Below are 23,138 nucleotides of genomic sequence, written 5' to 3'. Positions count from 1 at the left end.
ATAATTGGGAATTGGTAGACTTTTGTATTTCAATGGCATTGTTAAATAGAGGCTTGACAGGAAAATGAATAATTTACAGGATTATCCATAGTTTCATTCAAAGGTTGGGCAGGTTAGAGGGACCTGGTCTATTAACTCTGTTTTTCTTTTCACAGATGCTGCCTAATCTGCCCAAATCTTTCCAAGCATGTTCTCTTTTTTATCAGATTTTCAGCATCTGCCTTTTTTATTATTTGTAACATAAGGATGGCATCGTGTTCCCCCTAGCATTGATCCTATTGATACTGCAACATTATCTCACAACTTCTATACTCAATACTGACTGATGAAGTACAATGTGCCAAAAGCTTTTTTGACCACCCTATTTACCTGCGGTGCCACTTTGAACAAACTATGTACCTGCACTCCTAGATCCCTCAGCTCTACATTTTCCAGAGCCCTACCATTCAATGTGTATGTCTTGCCCATGTTAATCTTCCCAAAATGCAACACCTCACATTCCTCCTTATCATAGTCTGCTAATTGTTCTAAATGGTTTAATCAAACCCAGGTGGACATGAAAATACACTAAGCCAAGATATATAAGTGGCCTGGCCAACGTCAAATAATGTTAAAGTGTGACAAGTTTTTGGACATTAATATCAATGATAAGCTATGCAAAAGTGCCTATTTGCATTTATGTCTTAGAATAATATCATATGCAATGTATAATGAGTAAATAAACTATTTTTCCCATTAACAAAGAAACTAAATGTGTAGGAAGGAACTGCAGATACTGGTTTACACCGAAGATAGACATAAAATGCTGGGGTAACTTTGCGAGGCAGGCAGCATGTCTGGAGAGAAGGAATGGGTGACGTTTTGGGTCGAGACCCTTCTTCAGACTGAGAGTCAGGGGAGGGTAAGAATAGAAACTAATAGACAGCGAAACTAATCTAATTATAAAGCTCAAGGCTATCATACAAAGATTGAATTTTAAAATGACATTCCCATTTCATCCATCATGAGCTCAGGAATCTGGTGGCCTTTTACACAAATTTAGGTTCTCATTTTATGTTGGCATATAGATTGCTTAAAATGAGGCTAATATTTTTCACTGTATCATATTAAAGTGTGAATGAACTTGAATACAAATTTTTTGCTCTTAAAATTATGAATATTATGTAGTCGCAGTTTGACAGCCTCTGTTAGGTAAGACATTCCATACAAATGATTTAGTAATTTGAACAATTGATGACATTGTTGTGTTTGGGAAGTTCATGACAATTTATGCAAATGGTGTGGGCCGAGTATTTGCAGAAGTAAAATTCACATTCCCATATCATGACAGCAACATCACTATTTCCTTCAATCCTTTCGTTGACCTAAAAAAAATGTAGACTAGAAAGAATCCTAATTGGAAAAATAATTTATGTACAATAAATAAAATCTGTGATGACTATGAGTCAGATTTGATGGATATCCCCACCCAAGAGAGTGCCTGTAACTCAGTTGCAGCAGTTAGCTGTGGTTCTGGAGACATTTGTCACATCTGTCCATCTGCTAGTGCAAAGGCAGGACTGTTTTTAAATGAATCGAAAGATATGTTATATTTGAACATTTTGCAGTTTACATCTTTGATCAGGCACGAGGCTAATAATTTAGAACAACATGAATAAAAATGCTTGGTAGGCTGAGCTAAATTCAGCAGGCCTTTAAATGTTTATCCAACAACACAGCAGTTAAGCAAGCTAGACTGAATCAAATGCTCCTGAGATTTTATTTGAAAAGATTTAAGTTTGTATGCAACCCATTGCATTCATCTCAATAGCACTATGATAGACTCATTAACAATGGCTAAAGTAGATTCATTTCAACAACTTCCTCCACAATGTTCAAATTCTGGTATTAACTGTAAAGTGAGACAGCATTAAGGTCAACTTTTATATCCATGTGAAGAAAATGGCATCAAATTCATGCCAACACAAATTCATGTTCAAGAGCACAAATGTAGCATGGTCATTTTTGTTGTTTGCTTGTGGGCTAATGTCTGTTACATGGTTCATTGCCCTTGAGAGAAAAGATATTCAGCAAAAACAAAGATGACCCTTTAAGCATTTTCTTTTGTAATCTAATTTTTTAACTATTACCTGTTCTTACTGTAAAAGAAAACATAACAATCCAATGGTTGTTCGGGTCCAGAACGGTATCTGACCACTAAATATTGACATTCTACTTCCTGGCTGCAATCTAGGCATTGTAAGAAAGTCTTATACCCTGGATTCAAGAAAATCAAAGAGTACAAGACAGGCAAATCAGGTTATAATGACCATATAATGGACACAAAATGCTGGAGCAACTCAACAAACTTGAATTTGGAGCTATAAGGATTCCCACTGCACTAATGTCTATTTCTGAACAACAAGTGGTGATCTGTAGAGGTGGTGAAACAGTTGTGATTAGGAAGTGATAGGCGTGGCTCCATTCATTGTCGTTGGCCTGAAATCCCGATATCTGATGATGCAGTAGAGAAAAAGAAAATGTGCATTTCCATTGCATCTTTCTTCTCTCTTTCAGGATGTCCCTTAATGCTTCACAATCACTGAAGTACATATATGTAAAAGTACAATTGTGAGGTGTTGGGGGTGATGCAGGAATGTTGTGTATAGCAAGTTCATACTGAGTAATGATTAAATTCAAGACTGCAGGTGCTGGAATCTGCAGATATTTTGCAGATAATGCACTCGGCCACCAGTTATAATGCCTGCCTAATTGCTCTTGAATTGAGTAAACTGACAGGCCATTTCAGGAATTAACAGTCAACACATTGCATTGGGGTTGATGTCACATATAAGTCAGGAAAAGTGGCAGCAGACTCCCTCGCTGAAGGAAATTGGTGAACCAAATAAGATTTCCCAGCTGTGCCACAGTCAATTTCACTGATACTATCTATTTTATTCAACGTACCTCGGTGACTGCCAATCACCCCCCCCACCCCCCGGACACTTATTATCACTTATTATTATTTATTTAAATCATTTGCTATGTCGCTCTTCCAGGGAGATGCTAAATGCATTTCGTTGTCTCTGTACTGTACACTGACAATGACAATTAAAATTGAATCTGAATCTGATTTTATTCTGGAACGAATTGAATTAAATATTTCTAGCTCCTTCATATGATTTAAACCTTTTATTTTAATAATGTTGGATGAAGGAGGAATATTGACTAAGGACATTGACAGTACAGTATTATAGATCTCTGAGGAAACCAAAATGGTTTGCACAGTTCATTCAATATGGCAGGGCTGTAAAATTGAGAGAAAAACATGAGCTTGGACATGCTCAGCTGTGAACATTGCATCTTGAAAAGATGGCATGAAGACATTGTCAAGGATAAAGAGAACTATCACAACATAACTGTGGGAAGACTAATCTGAGATGGAATCATATGTCAGGTACGGGAGACCTGGCTGGTTAAAATGCAGGTTTGTATCGTTTGTCAGAGAGGGATTTCCTCGGGCTGCTAGTCGATGAAGAAAAAATCAGACTTCCGTTCCTGTTTTTTTTTTAAATTGCTGGACAATTTCATAGTTGGATTAAAGTAAAGAGCGACTTCGAACGCCCTCAACGCCTTCAACGTGACGGATCGTAATATCAGGACAAAACAAAAGGTAAGTCGTTTATTTCACATATAATCTTGCTTCTTGGGGTGGCTTTAGTCTAATTATTTAGTCCCCAAACGATTCGGCCATGTCATTGCCTGCCGATATGGGCTTAAAATTCACGGCCACGGTAACGTTCCATTCGATCGCATTCCAGAAACACCCACTCGCAAGATGATTTAAATCCTCATTTTTTTTGGACAATCATCTCATAAGAGCATCTAAATCGTCAATATATTTGGTGTTATTGTCTATCCATAGTCAATATTTTTATACTAGATATCCACAACAGTTTTAGTCACATGTATTGTGCAAAAAATAATAATTTTGATTATATTGAGAGTGGATGTTTCTAGATTAATTTATGGGAATTAAACATTAAATTCCTTCCATCTGGCATATAATTCATGACAGTGAGATTTAAAAATCATGTTATATTGTGAATTCTTGTGTGAATGGGATTAGTTTGTTATTTGGATACTTAGGCTATTTAAAAAAAAAAAAATTTTCTTAAGAAATGGATAGATGTTTAGATCTTGTAATTGATTTGATGAAACTGATGAATATGAATTTTTTGTTGGGTATTTGCTATTTGTTTTAGCGTTTAACTCTCATTTTTACCTTTTTTCTAAAACTGCAAATAATAACTTGTTTCTGTTAATGCTGTTCAGTGGTTTTTTTCCTTTACATTTTAAACAGATGTCTCTGAAGAAGAAATGCAAAATTGTCAATCCAAATGCCCAGCAAAAGAGACTGATTTAGACAGCATTCGCAGAGATTATCCGAATTTGAACTACTCCAAATATGATGATCTACAGGAATGGGAAAGTAGTGGGCAGAAAGGCATGTCATGCGTGGTTTGAAGAGCAAAAACTTGTAGTTTACAATGCCAAAATTGAAAAGTTGAGGAAAAACAAGGTGTACAGAATTACTTCTTGGTTACAATCTGAGGAGTATGATGATGCTACTGATTATGATATGCCAATGTACTGATCTTCTCCATAAAGACTTGGTCTATTGCTAGAAATTGGAATTTATTTACCTATCTGTTACAGACTTACAGCATATGATACAATAATATTAAAGTTCTGATCTTGAGAATATCACATTTTTGAATTTTCAAGGCAGTCTGGGTGTTTATTACTATTTCCGTCACAACGGTCAATTTTGTAATTAACTAAAATTAGATAACCACTAATTATATGCTTTAATTTCAGGTCATCAAAGTAAGATGTTTCATATTTGTTTCAGAATGCTTCAATCTATAATAACTGATAATTTCATTCAGTTCTCTTAGTTTTTAAGAAAGTTATGGGTTTTTGACTGTCCTCGATCACAGCTTTTGTGTTAAGACAATGGAAAAGTAATAGGGAACAAGATGCTAATTTCCGAGTATAAAAATGGCCATAGCCTTTTTAATACTGAAGATATGAAAGTGAATTAGGTGTCAAATTAAACTTCTTTTTATGCTTTATCTGATGGGACAAATTGCAGTCTTGATTTTTAAAATCTCAAAATTTTGTAACATTGCTAAGTAATGTCTGCATATTTTTCTTAATGGCACTGTACAATTGAAGTTAAAACCAATGAAAATACTCATTTTGTAGTGTATTAAAATCACATTAATAATTTGTTAATAATCATGTTATATCCATAAAGCTGCTCACAATCTCAACCAGAAGAAACAATGCTTCAAATGCAACGGATACTGAATCGCGTGCTGTGAACACCATCTTGTACAGGACTAGAAGTTCATGTGAACCGCAGCTGGCAGCTTCAAAAGAAATTAGCTCTTTCTTTGAAATTTGCAAGCCTGGCATTCAGCAAGAACCCACTAAGCTGGTAAAAGAAAAATGAGTCATTGTTTCCTTCCAATGCTGCATTAATTTGATGATCTCTCGCCAAGCCTGCCCATAGCAATACTGGCTGAGAATAGCTTATTTTTTCCAAAACTGTAACAATCACCAAAAAAAAAAATGTTGCTGTGCCAGAAGGTATCAATTGTCTCGTATTTTTGGCTCTGCAGTTCAACCTTTCAAAAAAAAGGTTGAAGTCGAGAAAAGAGTTTAATGAAATTAGTTGGTCTCCAGCTGTTACTAACAAGTTATTTAATTGCTTTGTAAAACATAATTCTGAAATAATTTTGAAGATACGTGAGATTTAAAATATTCATCTTTTTTGTAATTGGTGCCAGTTTATGGATTGGGAATTTGTTGGATAACAGATATCAGAGAGTAAGAAATTTGCTCTGATTGATGAAATGAGACAAGTGTTGTTCCCCAGGAGATTTATACTTGGGCCTCAGCTTTGCACAGTATATATCAATGACTGCAATGCAGAGATACAGAGCCATATAATTAGTTTTGCAGATGACACTTTTAAATGGCATAGTATGTTGTCTAGGAAGGAAATCAGAAAGATAGATCAGCAGGGCAATTTTTATGGATACCATCCGAACAAACATTACTGATTTTGGAGACACAAGGTGTCACTGCAGATGCTGGAATCTTGCTTAGAACATAAAGTGCTGGGTCAGGTGGTATCTCTGAAGGCCATGGATAGATGATACTTTGAGTTGGAAATATCAAGCTCAAAATTTTTAGTTCTTCAATCTAAAGAAGGGTCTCGACCCAAAACAGAGATGCTGCATGACCCACTGAGTTACTTTGGCATTTTATGTTCTATGCATACTGATTTGGATTTATCCTACAATCAATTAGAAGTACTTGGAGTACTAATGGGCCTGTCCCACTTAGACGATTTTTCAGGCGACTGCCAGCGACTGCCAAGTTGCCGGCAGTCGCCTGAAAAACTGGCAACAGGAACGGCGACTGTCAGAGTGAAACACACACACACTGCTTCCTTCACCAGCCCGTTATGCAGGCGGGGACAGGGCAAGCTGGGGGAGCACTGTCTGGGTGAAATTCACACGGTGCAAAGCCAAGGTGATACAGACACACAACGCGATGAACAGGAAGGTTGGCGCTGTAATTAAGAAGGCTAAGCACATTGTACGGCAAGTCCTTTAAAATGGGGGGGGGGTGGGGAGGGGGGAGAAGGAGGGAGAAGGAGTGGAGACAACTTTTAAGAAGCCAGAGATACACGGTTGTGAAGCTCGGCGTACATTTAACATTACCGGTCGGTTATCCTTGGTTCTGAAAACTACTGCTTATGTTTTTTTCCCCCAATGAGCCAATTAAATTCACTGGTCAGCATCGGCTACAACCTTCGAGAACCTACGAGAACCTTTGACCTCCTGGCAACCCACTAGGACCTCCTGGCGACCCACCTACGGCACGAGAATTCTCTCTACTCTCCATGGCTGCTTCATTCTAGTCGCCATAATGATGCCGCGACTAGTTCCCAGAATGCAGGAACTCCTCACGACCATGAAGGCGACTCCCCGGCAACCACCCACGAACATGTGGCGACCATGTGGCGACTGCATAGTCTACTGCAGTCGCTTAAAAGGTCGCCTCTGAGACAGGCCCATTAGAAGTTCATGACAAAATAGGCCGAAGTCAGCATAGCTTGGTGAAGAGGAGGTCTTGCCTGACAAATTTGCTGGAATTCTTTGAAGAAGTAAATAGCAGGACAAACAAAGGAGAGTCAGTAGATGTTATTTACCTAGATTTTCAGAAAACCTTTGATAAGGTGCCACATGGGAGGGTGCTAAGGAAGGTGAGAGGCCCAGGAGCGGTTGGAGCGGCTGGTGCAGTGTCCGGGCGGTAAGTTTAAAAATGGAGCGCGGGGCTTTGTTCCACAGAGGCCCAGGAGCGGTTGGAGCGCCCACTCTGCAACGTTCCATCACACTGGTGGTCTGGAGGAAGCCGCTGATTGGTGGAAGTGGACTAGAGGAAGCAGCTGATAGGGAGTAACCCTAGGTTTGTATTTCTGCTTTCAGTTCGTACTTTTTAGTTAAGGGGTCAGTGAGTTAAGGGTCAGTGAGTTAAGGGTTGGTGAGTTAAGGGTCGGTGAGTTAAGGGTACAGTGACTTAAGGGTACACTGAGTTAAGGGTACAGTGCTTTTTAGTAAAGGTATAGTTTAAAGGATTAAGATTTTTATAGTGGGAGTGAGTTGATTTAATTTGGGGGTAAGACATGTCAGTTGAGATCGGCCCCATGGATTGCTCATCCTGCAACATGTGGGAGATCAGGGATATTGTTGGTGTGTCCCTGGTGACTACGTGTGCAGGAAGTGTGTCCAGCTGCAGCTCCTGGCAGACCGCATTGAACGGATGGAGCTGCGGTTGTATTCATACTGGAGCATCCACGATGCTGAGAAAGTCGTGAATAGCATGTACAATGAGTTGCCACACCGCAGGTAAAAGTTAAGCGGACAGAAAGGGAACGGGTGGCCACTAGCCAGCGTAGCAGTAGGCAGGTCGTGCAGGAGTCCCCTGCTATCATCTCCCTCCTGAACAGATATACCATTTTGGATACTGTTGGGGGAGATGGCTCATCAGGGGAAGGCAGCAGCAGCCAAGTTCATGGCACCATGGGTGGCTCTGCGGCACAGGAGGGGAGGAAAAAAAGTGGAAGGGCTATAGTAATAGGGGATTCAATTGTAAGGGGAATAGATAGGCGTTTCTGCGGCCGCAAACGAGACTCCAGGATGGTATGTTGCCTCCCTGGTGCAAGGGTCAGGGATGTCTCTGAGTGGCTGCAGAACATTCTGGAGGGGGAGGGTGAACAGCCAGTTGTCGTGGTGCACATTGGCACCAACGATATAGGTAAAAAACGGGATGAGGTCCTACAAGGTGAATTTAGGGAGCTAGGAGATAAACTTAAAAGTAGGACCTCAAAGGTAATAATCTCTGGATTACTACCAGTGCACGTGCGAGTAGAAATAGGAAGATATTTCAGATGAATACGTGGCTTGAAAAATGGTGCAAGGGGGAGGGATTCAAATTACTAGGGCATTAGAACCAGTTCTGGGGAAGGTGGGACCAGTACAAACAGGATGGTCTGCACCTGGGCTGGAATGGAACCAATTTCCTTGGGGAAGTGTTTGCTAGTGCTGTCGGGGTGCATGAGCAGAGAGACAGAGGGGTGTAAAATGAGGGTAGAAGCAATAGGTAGCAAGGTGAAAAGTAAAAGTGGCACGCAGACAAATCCAGGGCAAAAATCAAAAAGGGCCACTTTTCAACATAATTGAATAAGGGGTAAGAATGTTGTAAAAACAAACCTGAAGGCTTTGTGTCTCAATGCAAGGAGCCTTTGTAATAAGGTGGATGAGTTGAATGTGCAGATAGTTTTTAATGAATATGATATAGTTGGGATCACGGAGACATGGCTCCAGGGTGACCAAGGCTGGAGCTGAACATCCAGGGATTTTCAATATTCAGGAGGGATAGACAGAAAGGAAAAGGAGGTGGGGTAACGTTTGCTGGTCAGAGAGGAGATTAATGCAATAGAACGGAAGAACATTATCTTGGAGGATGTGTAATCGATACGAGTAGAGCTGCGAATCACTAAGGGGCAGAAAACGCTGGTGGGAGTTGTGTACAGGTCACCTAACAGTAGTAGTGGAGTTGGGGATGGCATCAAACAGCAAATTAGAAATGCGTGCAACAAAGGTAAAACAGTTATAATGGGTGACTTCAATCTACATATAGATTGGGTGAATCAAATTGGCTGGGGTGCTGAGGAAGAGGATTTCTTGGAATGTATGCGGGATAGTTTTCTAAACCAACATGTAGAGGAACCAACGAGAGAGCAAGCTATTCTAGACTGGGTATTGAGTAAGGAGGAAGGGTTAGCTAGCAGTCTTGTTGTGCTTGGCCCCTTGGGCAAGAGTGACCATAATATGGTTGAGTTCTTCATTAGGATGGAGAGTGACATAGTTAATTCAGAAACAAGGGTTCTGAACTTAAAGAAAGGTAACTTTGAGGGTATGAGATGTGAATTGGCCAAGATAGACTGGCAATTGATTCTTAAAGGGTTGACGGTGGATATGCAATGGAAAGCATTTAAAGACCGCATGGATGAACTACAACAATTGGTCATCCCAGTTTTGCAAAATAATAAATCAGGGAAGGTAGTGCATCCGTGGATAACAAGGGAAATCAGGTATAATATCAAAACAAAAGATGAAGCATACAAATTAGCCAGAAAAAGCAGCCTACCAGAGAACTGGGAAAAATTCAGAGTCCAGCAGAGGAGGACAAAGGGCTTAATTAGCAAAGGGAAAATAGATTATGAAAGAAAACTGGCAGGGAACATAAAAACTGACTGCAAAAGCTTTTATAGATATGTGAAGAGAAAAAGATTAGTTAAAACAAATGTAGGTCCCTTTAATCTGCCGGAAATAGCAGGGGACCGAGGGTCAAATGAGATGGAGGAACTGAGTGAAATCCAGGTTAGTCGGGAAGTGGTGCTAGGTAAATTGAATGGATTAAAGGCCGATAAATCCCCAGGGCCAGATAGGCTGCATCCAAGAGTGCTTAAGGAAGTAGCCCCAGAAATAGTGGATGCATTAGTGATAATTTTTCAAAACTCTTTAGATTCTGGAGTAGTTCCTGAGTATTGGAGGGTAGCTGATGTAAACCCACTTTTTAAAAAGGGAGGGAGAGAGAAAACGGGGAATTACAGACCAGATAGTCTAACATCTGTAGTGGAGAAAATGCTAGAGTCAGTTATTAAAGATGGGATAGCAGCACATTTGGAAAGTGGTGAAATAATTGGACAAAGTCAGCATGGATTTATGAAAGGTAAATCATGTCTGATGAATCGACTAAAACCAGGTATTGTTTGCCATGCCACTCAAAGATGTCGGCTGCTACTGTAGACCAGGGTAAGTCCAGAGTGGGATGTGGGAGAAGTGGTTGTTTCTATTGGTGCTGGGTCAGGTTATTGCAGATCAGGCAGGCAGCAACTTCCTCGAGAATGTAGTCAGCCATGTCAGGCCAGAAAAGCATACCTTTTGCATGTTGGAGAGTTATTTCTGCAGCGGGATGGTCCCCATGGACAATGTCGAAGTATTTGCTGTGAAAAGACTTTGGGATGACTGCCTTATGTCCTTTCATTATGATGCCGTCCTGATAGAGGATTCTTCAGGATAAGATTTACTCCCATTTGGAAGAGAATAAATGAATTAGGGACAGTCAGCATGGCTTTGTACATGGCAGATCGTGTCTTTCTAACGATACAAGTTTTTTGAGGATATGACAAAGGTATTCGATGAGAGTAAAAGGTAGTTGATGTTGTCTACATGGATTTTATTAAGGCATTTGATAAAGTCCCTCATGGTAGGCTTATCTAGAAAACTGAGATGTGCACGATTAACAGTGACATGGTCATATGGATTCAGAACTGGCTTATGGTCAAAGACCATGTGGTGAAAGAACAATATTCAGGATACAGTTGTTGAGCTCTGCAGGGTTCTGTGCGGGAATCTCAGCTGTTTGTGATATATATATATAAATGAATTGGTTGTAAACATGAAAGGCTTTGCAATTGACACCAATATTGGTGGGGTCAAGGGCTGTGAGGAAGGCTGTCAAAGTATGCAGCAGGATATAGATCAGCTGTTGAAAAGGGTGGAAAAACAGCAGATGTAGTCTTATCTGATTAAATATGATGTGTGGTTCTTCGGAAGGTCAAATGTAAGAGGAAAATATACAATTAATGGCATGACTCTCAACAGCATTGATGTACAGAGGGATTTTAGGATTAATAACTCCCTGAAACTGACAACACAAGTAGATAAAGCAGTAAAGAAGGCATATGGTATGATTATTTTCATAGGTTGGGGTACTGAGTACAAGAGTCAGGAAGTCATGATGCAGCTATACAGGACTTTGGTTGGTCCACAATTGGCATATTGCATGCAGTTCTGGTTGTCCCATTACAGGAAGGATGTAGAGGTTTTGAAAAGGGTGAGGAGGGGATTTACCAGAATGATGTCTGGACTATGGGGTATTAGCTACAGGAAAAGGTTGGACAAACTTGGATTGTTTTCACTGGAATGCTGGGGGTTACAAGGAGACCAGATAGAACTGTATAAAATACATAGGATAAACGGTCAGAAGCTTTTTTCCAGCATGGAAAATTGAAATACTAGAGGGTAAATACTTGGCTTTAAGGGGAAGAGACAGACTTTAAAGGAGATGCGCAGGACATGTTTTTTACACAGAGAGTGGTGAGTGCCCGGAACGTGCTGCCGGGTGTGGTGGTTGAGGCAGAAACAATAAAGCATTTAAGAATTTTGGAAAGGCATATGAATATGTAGGGAAGGAAGGGATGTGGATTATGTACAAGCAGATAAGAATTAGTCTGGACATCATTTTCAGCACAGACATAGCGGGCCGGAGGACCTGTTGTTGTGTTTATTGTTCTATGTTTTAAATGAAGCTGAGACCAGTACGCACAGATAATATGTAGAAACATTGAAAGATTACTGTATTATGGATTCTGATCGAATGAAATGGAATATATACCTCAGAGACATAGGAATATAGGAAGTAGGTCCAGGAGCAGTCCATTCGTCTCCTTAAGCCTGCTCTGCCATTAACAAGATTTTAGTTAATCTTCAACCATTTTCCTACAAATGGTTTCCAGAATGCAATCAGTGTCTCAGTTTCCACTCCATTATTTTGAGACTTTGGACTCCAGTCTTAGGCCTCTCTGCCAGGGGAATCATCAATCTGTGAAGCCTTCAAAGAATTTTGTGCAATACATTGAGATCATAACAACATAACATTTAAGAATAGAAGTTGAACCTACACCATCATTCATCAAGATAGTGACTGATATTGATCTCAGTTCAATTTTCCTGCTCTATCCCCATATCTCTTGATTTGCTTAACAAGCAAAAATCTATTAATTACTGTTCTGAATGAACTCAGTGATTGAGCCTCCACCGTGCTTTGTGGTAGAGAATTCTTAAGATTCACCCCTGAGTGAGAACAAAAATCTGCTCATCTCAGTCTTATTCCAGAGTACAAATGCTACAGAGGGCTCGAGGTGTGTTTTTGATTAGGGAGAACATCGCAGCGGTACTTAGAGGGAATATTCCTAGAAGATTGTCCAGTGAGGTTACATGGGTGCAATTGAGAAATAAGAAAAGGGTTTGTGTTTTGCTCTCTTAACATTATTTACCATCAAAATTGCTTAATGCCATTGCAAATTGGCTTTAGGTGATTTCAGGATATGGACATCAAGATCCCAATCTTGTCACCTTCAATCTTCTGAACTCTACAGAACCTCAATCTCTCCTTATGTGACAGTAAAGATTCATCAGGAACAAGCTGATGAATCTTTACTGTATTCTCTCCATAGCAAGTGTATTTTTTTAAAGTCATGTCACCAAATCCTTCAGGTATGCTTTCACTAAAGCTCCATTATATCTACAGTGAGACATCTTTATTTTTTACTCTTTCAATAAAAATTATTTTAACTTTTCCCTGTCTTATTGCCTGCTTTATCTGCATGTTATCGTTCAGTAGTTTGTGTACTACATCCAGGTCCCTTTGAACATCAGCATTTCTCAGTCCCTCATCATTAAAAAAATGCTGTGTTTTTCAAGGTGAATTAATTCAAGATACTTAATGTATTTAAAAATAAAAATAAACTGCAGCTGCTGGTCATCTCAAATAAAAACGTAAAATAATAGAAACACTCGGCAAATCAGACAACATCTGGGGAAAAGAGAAAATTACAACGTGTTGGAGGTTAATGGCTTTGCCTGCTCCCATTGCCGTAGAATACAGATAATTCTATAATGATACATTCACTGTGGAGTATTTCAACAAGTTTGATGGCAAACACTTGAACATTAAGGAACAAAATAATCTAACGTGACATTATAAATATCCCAGTTACAGTGAACACCAATCAAAGTGATTAAATCTTAAGTTCCAAATGACAACCAACATTCTCCATCTAAAAGGATATTGCATGCAAGGTCATTTATTAAATAATGATAAACATAGAAGCATGATATTAAAAAATATGGCTTTGGAGACAGTGCAAAATGAGCAGCATTAATGCTTTCAAAAATCCAAACATCTAATGTGCTGTTCTTACAGCTAGTGAGAGTGTTTAATAGTAAGATTAAACGAGAACTTACCAGTTCGAAGGAGTAACGTTGAGGGAATATGAGGAGTAACGTTGAGGGAATACATGAAGAACCCGCCACTACGCACGTGTGTCATTCTTCAAAGCAGCGGAGTGAATCACAGATACGTGTAATGACTTAAGCATAGTAAGATTAGAGAAAAGATACCAGTTGTGTTTATGATCAAGGGTGGGAGCGAAGGGCATGTATTCCCTCAACGTTACTCCTCATAAAATACAGATCAAACTTCGAACTGGTAAGTTCTCGTTTAATCTTACTATTTTACTTCGGAGTCACGTGAGTGACTACATGAAGATTTCAAAGCTCTGTGATTCAAGCCGTGGAACGAGTCCATCATCACGTCTGCCTTGGTTTTGGGGAGAATAGTGATAACATATTAAACATCAATATGATATATATAAATAACCATAAAGTTAATAATAATTGATAGCCCCTGTTTTTTGGGGTAAATTATGGTACAGAAACTTAACAATGTTTCTGAAAAATTCCAGTTTCCATTACTGGTTAGTTATAATCCTTAGAATGTTCTTTCCGATGGCCATCCTGCAGTCCTGAGGATTTTATCCATAGGAACCTCCAATTTAAATGCTGCCGACGTTGCTGCAGCCTGGTGGAGTGAGATTTTAACCCAGTTAGTGTTTACACCAACTTATGTCAATACTATGTTAGCCATTTAGCTGGCCTGGCCTGTTATTCTTTAATGAGGCTGTCTGTCGTTGATGAGAAGTTCCTCTTCTGAGCCACTTATGGTCTGGGTTTGTTCCATGTATATTTGTAGATGTCTCACAACACAGTCAATCATCTGTAGGGTAGGCTCTAAAAAATGTTATGTTAAGGCCTGCTGACCCCTGTCTGTTTAGTTCCCTAATTCCTGAATATAGAAGTGTAAGTTGCCAGGTGAACTGGTCAAGGTATCCAGCCTTAATTTGGTAGGGACTGAGTCCTTAGTGCCGTGACCTAAGCCATCAGCATGACAGTTTTGTAAAATGTCAAAAACTGTAATGACAGCGCTGTGGCTGGAGCCCAGTTCTTTAACAACGTTAAGACGATGCTGATGTCCCATATTTGGGAATACCTGGTCTTTGGGGAATTCTCATAAAAAGTGTCCCTCATAAGCTGTTGTTCCGTTCTCTTGCCATAGGTAAGTAGATGGGCCACTTCTGGCACAGTTGATGTCACTAATACTAAGCCCCTGTAGGTTAACAAAGCTTCCAAACAGGCTGGATGATGTATTATGGTTGCAACACATCTCCCATTAGTTTATCTATTTTAGACATTGTCTTTAGGTTGATTGTCTGTGGCCCGCTGTGATCATGTCCATTGCTCTGGCCGTCTGTTTTGGATGGTGCTGCATGGTTCTAATCTCATTCCCTAATACCACCTAGAACCATGGTTGGGTAGGTCAGTCGGGTACTGTTAAAAACACCAGACGCAGAGTCTCGTAGTATTTCCCTTAGTACCCCCCCCCCCCCCCCTGATGAGGTTGCCAAATTGTGTTGGCCAGATTGTTACATGATGTAGATTCCCTTTCACCCATGTGGTTGATATGTGCTACCACAGTAGTGTTGTTAATTTATAATCTAATAACCTGTTTAATATATTCCAGAGCAACATGACTTTAGGCCATGAAAAAACACCCAACATTTCCAGGTAGTTATGCCCAGTGTTAGTAATAATGATGCTTGCTGTGTATTCCATCTTCCTCCACAGCTGGAGATGGAATTGGTAACACACCGTCCTAGTGCATAGTATCCATATGTAGGACCATAGACTGGTTGCTAACAATGATATGATTGGAGCAATGCCCAATGTTATCTTTCCACCATTTAGTTCCAATATGGCTTCTGTATGGCTTCATCATTCTATTGAAATGATCACCATTAATTTTAAGAGCTCATATTTTGGCCCTCTGTAAATCTTTATAATGTAAGGGTCTGAATTATGTGGCTGGAAACCATATGTTGCCAATATTCTTGCTACCAGTCTGATGGATGGTTTATCCTCATGTCAATGATTTTGCTGTATGCCTCTATTAAGGTTGTAACCTCTGTTGGCAAAGTTACTGACATGAGGAACTGAGTTAATGGTGAACCCCAAATAATCCCTTTAGTTTGAAGGCTTTAATTTTGATTTAATTGGATGGATAATGATCCTAGTTTCCAAATAATTGTTAAGTGGCTGTTACCGTTTGTTCAGCCCGTCCTAAGTTTCCACACAATTAGTATGTCATCCAAAGAAGCCATTACCATTGTGTGGCTGGTTGTCATATTTTGTAAATAACCTAGGTGCTAATGTAAACACATTAGGTAGTGCTCTATACTGCTAGAGCTGAGCCATCCAATTAGATAAAAATAACGTCCGTGGTCACCTGTTATGGGTACTGAAATTGTAAGCATCCTTTGAATCAATGCTTGCCATCTTCGTTCTTAAAACGAATATACTTACTGTTCTTAAAACGAATATATCGTTTTATTTATTTTTCACTTAAAAAATTTTTTTTTTTTTTAAATCTTTTCTATTTATTTATTTATTTATTTAATTTTATGATATATGGTCCCTAGATAAGGGACATATCAGACATTTAAACTGATAAGAACAGATATTATACTTGATCTTAGCCAAAAAGCCGAGATCTGATCTATGATTGATGCGTCAAGCGCCATATCCTATTTTGTTAGGAAGGGAATGCGTAGATAATAATTCTTCCCTTGCAATGCAGCTAAAACCCCATCTGTTGCTGATGTCCAGTGTCTGTATCCCTTATGACATATTTGGTAATTGGTGATTATGTCTGGATACGAGTAGATCGGCATCTGGTGTTCCATATCGTGTAGAAACATCAGCAAATACTATAGCCCAACTTGGTGTTCTCCTCCAAATTCCTCTCTCGATATATCAGCTGGACTAGAAGATTGTGTGTTGTAAAATTCTATTGTGTATCCCCGGATACTGTTTAAGATATGAGTGTCAAAAAGTTATTTATTCGATGTCTTCTCGCACCAACCTCCTTGCTTCCTTCTGGTTTTACTGTTTTCTTCTGGATCCCCGAGGCCGTGTGTTGTGGGTGTACACATCTTCCAGCATAGGGGCGATACCTTTGAGGATGATCTTTGGACGTTTAGATGAGCTCCAGTTTGGCTTCATTGTCCAACTCCTTGACCTTCTAGATAGGTCACCCCCAAATAAAAATATTTTGCTGGGAGGTTTCGGGTTTACACAGGCCCGCGTCAATCCCGGTTGGATGTAACCAGATGCATAAATTGATTAGTTTAGTACATTCAGGGATTTACAATCCCCGGTGGCAAGTGACAGCTATGGTGTCAGCTAATGTTTGCCCCTGCAGTAGATAGAAAACATATGGTCTATGCTGGCTTCTAACCTGGTTTGTAGATCTTTCCCAGTTAGCTTTACTCACAGCTGTAATGTTGTTCCCCCTGAAACATAGACAGACATTCCCGTGTGACTTCCCAGATGGGAATGGAATTTGTCAGTAAATTTTTGGACTGCTAAATCCTTCAGTCACAACATAAGTATTCCTGTATTTCTATCAGGAAAGGACCAATAATGCACTCTATGTACTTTGTGACTTAGAAAAGGCATCACCTCATTGTTACAGCTCTTACATCTGTTTACCTGTCCAGGGTTTGCCCTAGACTTGACCCCAGCACTCTTCTGACAGAAGAGTCTACTGGGGAGAGAGAAGCATGATTATAGCCCTATAGAAAAGGTGCTGCTTCCTTCTCCCTGAGTCTGTCTTTTCCTCAACCACTTCCCTGTAATAGTAGAAGTGAAATACAGCCCTGTATAAGGTGCTGCTATGGGACTTACCCACTGGAGGATTTCTTCTTGGACCTGCATCACTGCAAAACGGTATGTTCTCGCAGATGCAGGCCCCGCAGTGCCAATGCGGTGCAGTGTACACGGCCACTGTGCCGCCTGTATCCCCGTTGGCCTGCGGTGCTCCAAAGCGCGGTGCAGTGCTCACAGCACTGAGCCGCCCGTACTGCCGTTAGCCTGCGGTGCTCCAACGCGGTTCAGTCCCTCGGGGAACTGGCTGCTCGCAAATCGCAGGTATGGCAGTTTTAACGCGGTGCAGTGCTTCCCGCACTGTGCCGCTCCTTCTCCTTGTGCCTGCGGTGCTCCAATGCGGTCCAGTCCTCTCGGGGAGCTGGCCGCTCGCAGCCGCAGGTCTGGCAGTTTTGAAAAATGCGGTGCAGTGCTTCCCGCACTGTGCCGCTCCTCCACTTGGGCCTGGGGTGCTCCAACGCGGTCCAGTCCTCTCGGGGAACTGGCCGCTCGCGACCCAAGCCCAGCGGCTCCAACGCGTACTCAGTGCTCTCGGGCACTGACCGCTTGCCGCTATTTTTAGTGCTGTGGAAAAACCCCAGCACCTTCCAGCCTCTCGGACCCATGTAGTATAGGTCCGTGGGGCTGTTGTCCGAGCCGTCGGAATGACGGCTCCAGAATGCTCCACCGCTGTCGGCGTCCTGCTGGAGCTGAGGTCGGCTCCGGCTCCCGTTTAAGGGAGATAGTGGTGCCCCCGGCCGTTGCTGGCTGCCTGCAATTCTGCAGACTCTCCCCAGCCAGTTTTCATCAGCCTGCCTGTAAAAAAGGTAAGTCAAGAAACTAAGTTCTCCTACCTTACTTGTTGCAGGTTCAACCCTGCCGTTTGGGAGGAACGTCCTCCCCTCGTAATGACTTGTTCACAATGCGTGTAACGATAATGACACACGTGCGTAGTGGCGGGTTCTTCATGTAGTCACTCACGTGACTCCGAAGTAAAATAGAAATCATATGCCACAATGTAATTGGATTTACATGAACCAGTTTCAATTGACACTGGCATTTAAAATCACAGGATAAAACATTTTTGCTGGTAGAACAGACAGATTGAAATAAGTTGGAAACCCAATGGAAGGATTCAGATGTTAGACATCACAAAAGTACAGCTGGCTAACTTGGTGAACTTCAGTTAAACTGCAGAAAATGGCATGGCAACAACTCAGTTCAAGATAACAGGTTTTTACGATTTTAAGGATTCTTTCTCTTCAACCAATTTATCCATGGCCACTTATTTTCCTAAATGCGATGAAGCATCATTACTAAGACCAGGATTTGCCATCTGGAACTGAAGAAAAGTTGGCACATTTACGCCTTAGCCACACTGTTCGTTTAATGGTGGAAATGTGGTGTTAGCAGGTGTGCTTGTGAATTTTTTACCGTTAGTACAGTGCAAACATTGTTTAGAACAAATTAGCACTGCAATATCAGCAAGGAAAGAAATAATTTACATTATTACAGTACCTCAGTGTGTTCCTGAAGCTATCATAATTTAAGATACTGAGCAAGCTAAGAAAGTAAATGTCTAATTAACCTGTTTTGTGATGTTGATTGAGAGATAAATCTTTGTTTTAGGATAACAAACAAAGTTTCTGTTCACCATGCCAGAAGTCTTTGTGTCTATTTAAAAGGAAAGATATAATCTTAATGTGATGCTATTTGTAACTATCCAGTATTGCTTCCAGGTTGTGCCTGACATTATGTGCTCTGTACTGGAATGTAGATTTGAAACCACAGCCGTTGACTCAGTGGTTTTATCACTGTGACACCTTGTCAATGACTGACACATTGTCTAAGGGCCTGTCCCACTTGGGCGTCATTTGCGCGTCATTTACGCGACATCATTTACGTGTCACGACGCACGATGTGCGCATCATGACGTGGTGACGTAGGCAGGGTCGCGTGCGGCGCCCCAGGATTTTGGGATGTACAAAATCTTTGTGCGCCATCTGCGTGACGCGCAAATTACGCCCAAGTGGGACAGGCCCTTTTCTTATCACCATATAGGAGGTTACTCAACACATCAGGTACATGCCAACTCCCTGTTGAGTAATCCATCAGTTTCATTTCCATTCTCCCTTATAATATGATCTCCCTTCATTCCCTGCATATCCAAGTGTCTATCTAAAAGCGTTTTAAACACCACCAACCTGACTGAATATTCCACCCAACCAGTACTATATGTAAAAATCTTGCTTTAAAACATCTCCTTTAAACTTTCCCTCACTGACCTTAAAGCTATGCCCCCTAGTCTTCGATATTTCCACTGAAAAAGGTTACTGACTGCCATACTTTTATATATTTATATCAAAATATCTCGAAACCTCCAACACTCCAGAGAAAACAATTCAAGACTCTCCTTCCAAGTACAGTGTTCTATACTATTTCTATATATTCTTCAAAGCCTCCACATCCTTCCTGGAATGGGGCAATCAGAACTGCGCACTATACTCCAAATGCAGTCTAAACAAAGTCCTATATAGCTGCAAAATTATTTCCCAACATCATGCTCAATGCCACGACCGAAGAAATCAAGCATCCTATATGCCTCCTTTACTACTCTATCTACTTGTATTTCCACTTTCAAGAAGCTGTGAACTTGGAACGCAAGATTCTTCTGTACATCAATGCTGTTGATGGTCTTGCCATTAACTGTATACCTGTTCCTTACATTCGACCTCCCAAAGTGCAACCCTCACACTTTCTCGGATGTACAGGGAGTAGAGCAAGCAACAGGGTCCACAACCCTGAGGGGCATCACTGTTGAGGGTCGGGGGGAAGGAATAGGTGGATCGAATTCTGAGTGAGGTCCGCTAGTCAGGAGGTCAAGAAGCCAGTTGCAGAGGGAGGTCGCAAGACCAATATCCGGAGTTTAGGGATGAACTTATTCAATGACTAGCATCTTGTCTAGGTTTTCTTATTGTCAAGATGAACCAGAGCTGAATGTAGTGCAATAGAGATGGCATCCTCCAAATACCTCTTTTTCCTGCACGCAAATTGCAAGGAGTCTAGATTGTCTAGAAGACAGGCGCAGATGTGAACTAATACTAGTCTTTCAAAGCACTTAATTATGGTTATTGTTAGAGCTACTAGGCAGTAGTCATTAAGTTGGGTCATTTTATTTTTCTTGAGGATTGGCACGATGGATGTTTCCTTCAGCTCAACTTTTCCATGGCGACGAAAATGCCCCATCCATTCGCTACAATAGGTTCATAAACCTCTAATACTTTCCTATCAATGTACCAAATTGGGGCACAATTTCAGAATGGGCCCAGGGATTCCATTAGTACCATCAAGCTGTGAATCAGTGTTCTCTTTTTCATAAGGTTTGAATATACTTCATGTCAGAGTTGACTAGATAACATGAACGGCATCCTCAAATTGGAATCCATCTTTGGTTATATGCCAAGTGTTGCAAATGGATATAATGACAGGCATCCAATGCAGATGTCCTCCAGATTGGTAGAAGTTCATATTTTATATGGTGCTGGTGGACTCTGTTTAATCAACCATCCTTTACACACAGCATTCGCTATTGAATTCCTTTGAAATCAATTTAGCCAGAGCAGGCACATTCCAGTTTGTGGATGGTATAAGATGGGAATTTCAAACTGCATTAAACCACGCATAAATCAACATTGAACTTGAAATATTGAAGCTACCCCTATAAGTGCTACAAATGCAAATACCATGGTAGTCTCACATAAATGTGTTTGGCATTTATCGAGGAGTGTAGACTGCAGCGCAGCAATGCTTATGGCAACAACACATCAAATGGATTCTCTTTTTTGGATCAAATACAATCAAAAAATAATTCACAATACAGGACATAATGTACAGATATATTCATTTTTTTAAATCAAATTGTCTATTTACCCAGCTGCTTATAATTTTATTCCATGAAACTGAATTGAATGCAAAAGGTGGAAGGTTATGCTTCAAATATAGGGCATCTGGAGGTCTTTGTTACAGTATGCTGCTGGGTGCTCTAGTCTTAGGGATGTGTTGCTGTTTCACTGGCTCCTGCAAATTACCCCTGCATGTAGGTAAGTGGCAAAAAAAATTAAAGATAAAAATTAAATAAAAAAATTAAAAATTAATAGGCACAAGAGAGATGTTTAGATACAGTGCTACAGGAAATAACTGGAGGAAATAGGACTGATGGGATTGTTCTACTGGGACTCAGCATTAATCTGATGGGCTGAAAAGCCAGATTCGGTGTCAAGTCTTGTTAAGTTATTTTCTGACTGTTCCTTTATTTAAAAAAAAATATTTACAGTAGCATTAGAGACAGTCCAAAAGACATTTCCCAGGATGAATTCTGTGAAGATAGGGTTGCCTATCACAAAACCTAAAGCTGGGTATTGGTTGGGGAAGAATGAGGGATGATCTTATTGAAATTTATATTAAAGGCCGTGATTAAATGGTAAAGGTTAACTTGTTTCTTCTAGTCAGAAAGACTTAAATAAAGGGACAAAATTACAATATAAGGGGTTAGTCATTTAAAACCTGGGTGCAGAGGAATTTCTTCTCACAAAGTGATGAAACTCTGGAACCTTTCTACTCTAGGGTTGTGGAGGCTAGATCATCGAAGGTGGTAAAAAAGGTGTTAGATAAATTTCAAAAGATTGGAAAACAACTGGCAAAGAAGACATTGAGATGTGGGGCAGATCAGCCATAATTATTTGGAGTCGCGGAGCAGGCCTGGTAGCTGAGCGGCCTTCTGCTGTTTCTACTTTCTTTTGTTCGTGTTGTGGTTTTATGAGATGAATTGAATCGTTTTACTAAAAAGCAGGCTTTACAGTATATTAAAATGATGAGCTGAACAGAACACACTGCATCTGAAAGTTTTCTGACACAAATGGAGCTTAGATTTAAATTTGAGTCAATCTCCCATACCACCATATCCAGGGTATTCAAAAACTGTACAGAATTGAAAAGTTTATCTTCCTGCATTCACAAAGGAAATATTGATGCAACATCTGAAAACAATAAAGTGATATCTTAGCATCAATAACATGCAGATTATACAATAACTGAGTTATGCAGGAAGACTACAAGTGCATTGGAACGTGAACTGGCACAAATCACATAATAGCGCAGAGAAATGGGTAAAATAGATTCACAAGAATGTCAACCGGATGGAGAGATTGCATCTACTGGAAATATTCAACAGATTGTGATAGTTTTTTTCTGGAATAGAGAAGATTTGGATATCTTTAAACTTATCAATAATAACTTGGATAGAATAAATGTGGAAAGTATATCACAGAAGAATCCAAATCTAGTAGACATAAATACAAGACAGTCGCTGATACATCCAATGAGGATTCTTTACCCAAAGAGCGGTTAGAATTATCTCACTACCACAGGAAGTGTTTGAGAAAAATTGCTCAGACAGTTTTGAAAGCAAACTAGACGAGAAAATGAGACAAAAGGGAATAGAAAGAGAGGTTGAGATGGGATGGGTAGAATAGTGGGAAATTCATGTGGAGAATAAATGTAGTACAAACATAGCGGAATAGAATAATCTGGCTGCTGTATATTCCATATAATTCTTTCTAACAAGCATAA

The 23,138-nt window shown here is 40.2% G+C and overlaps 1 protein-coding gene and 1 pseudogene across 1 annotated transcript in view; both read right to left on the bottom strand.

Annotated features, from left to right (window-relative positions):
- Positions 1–23,138, bottom strand: part of wdr27 (WD repeat domain 27) — a 439,332-nt gene that overhangs the window by 271,458 nt on the left and 144,736 nt on the right. The window lies entirely within an intron of this gene.
- LOC116976562 lies at positions 16,254–16,362 on the bottom strand (annotated as a pseudogene).

The sequence above is a fragment of the Amblyraja radiata genome, chromosome 8 (assembly GCF_010909765.2).
Source record: "Amblyraja radiata isolate CabotCenter1 chromosome 8, sAmbRad1.1.pri, whole genome shotgun sequence".
Taxonomy (NCBI): Eukaryota; Metazoa; Chordata; class Chondrichthyes; order Rajiformes; family Rajidae; genus Amblyraja; species Amblyraja radiata.
Note: the sequence above shows the minus strand (reverse complement) of the source record. Positions and strands in the feature narration are given on the sequence as shown.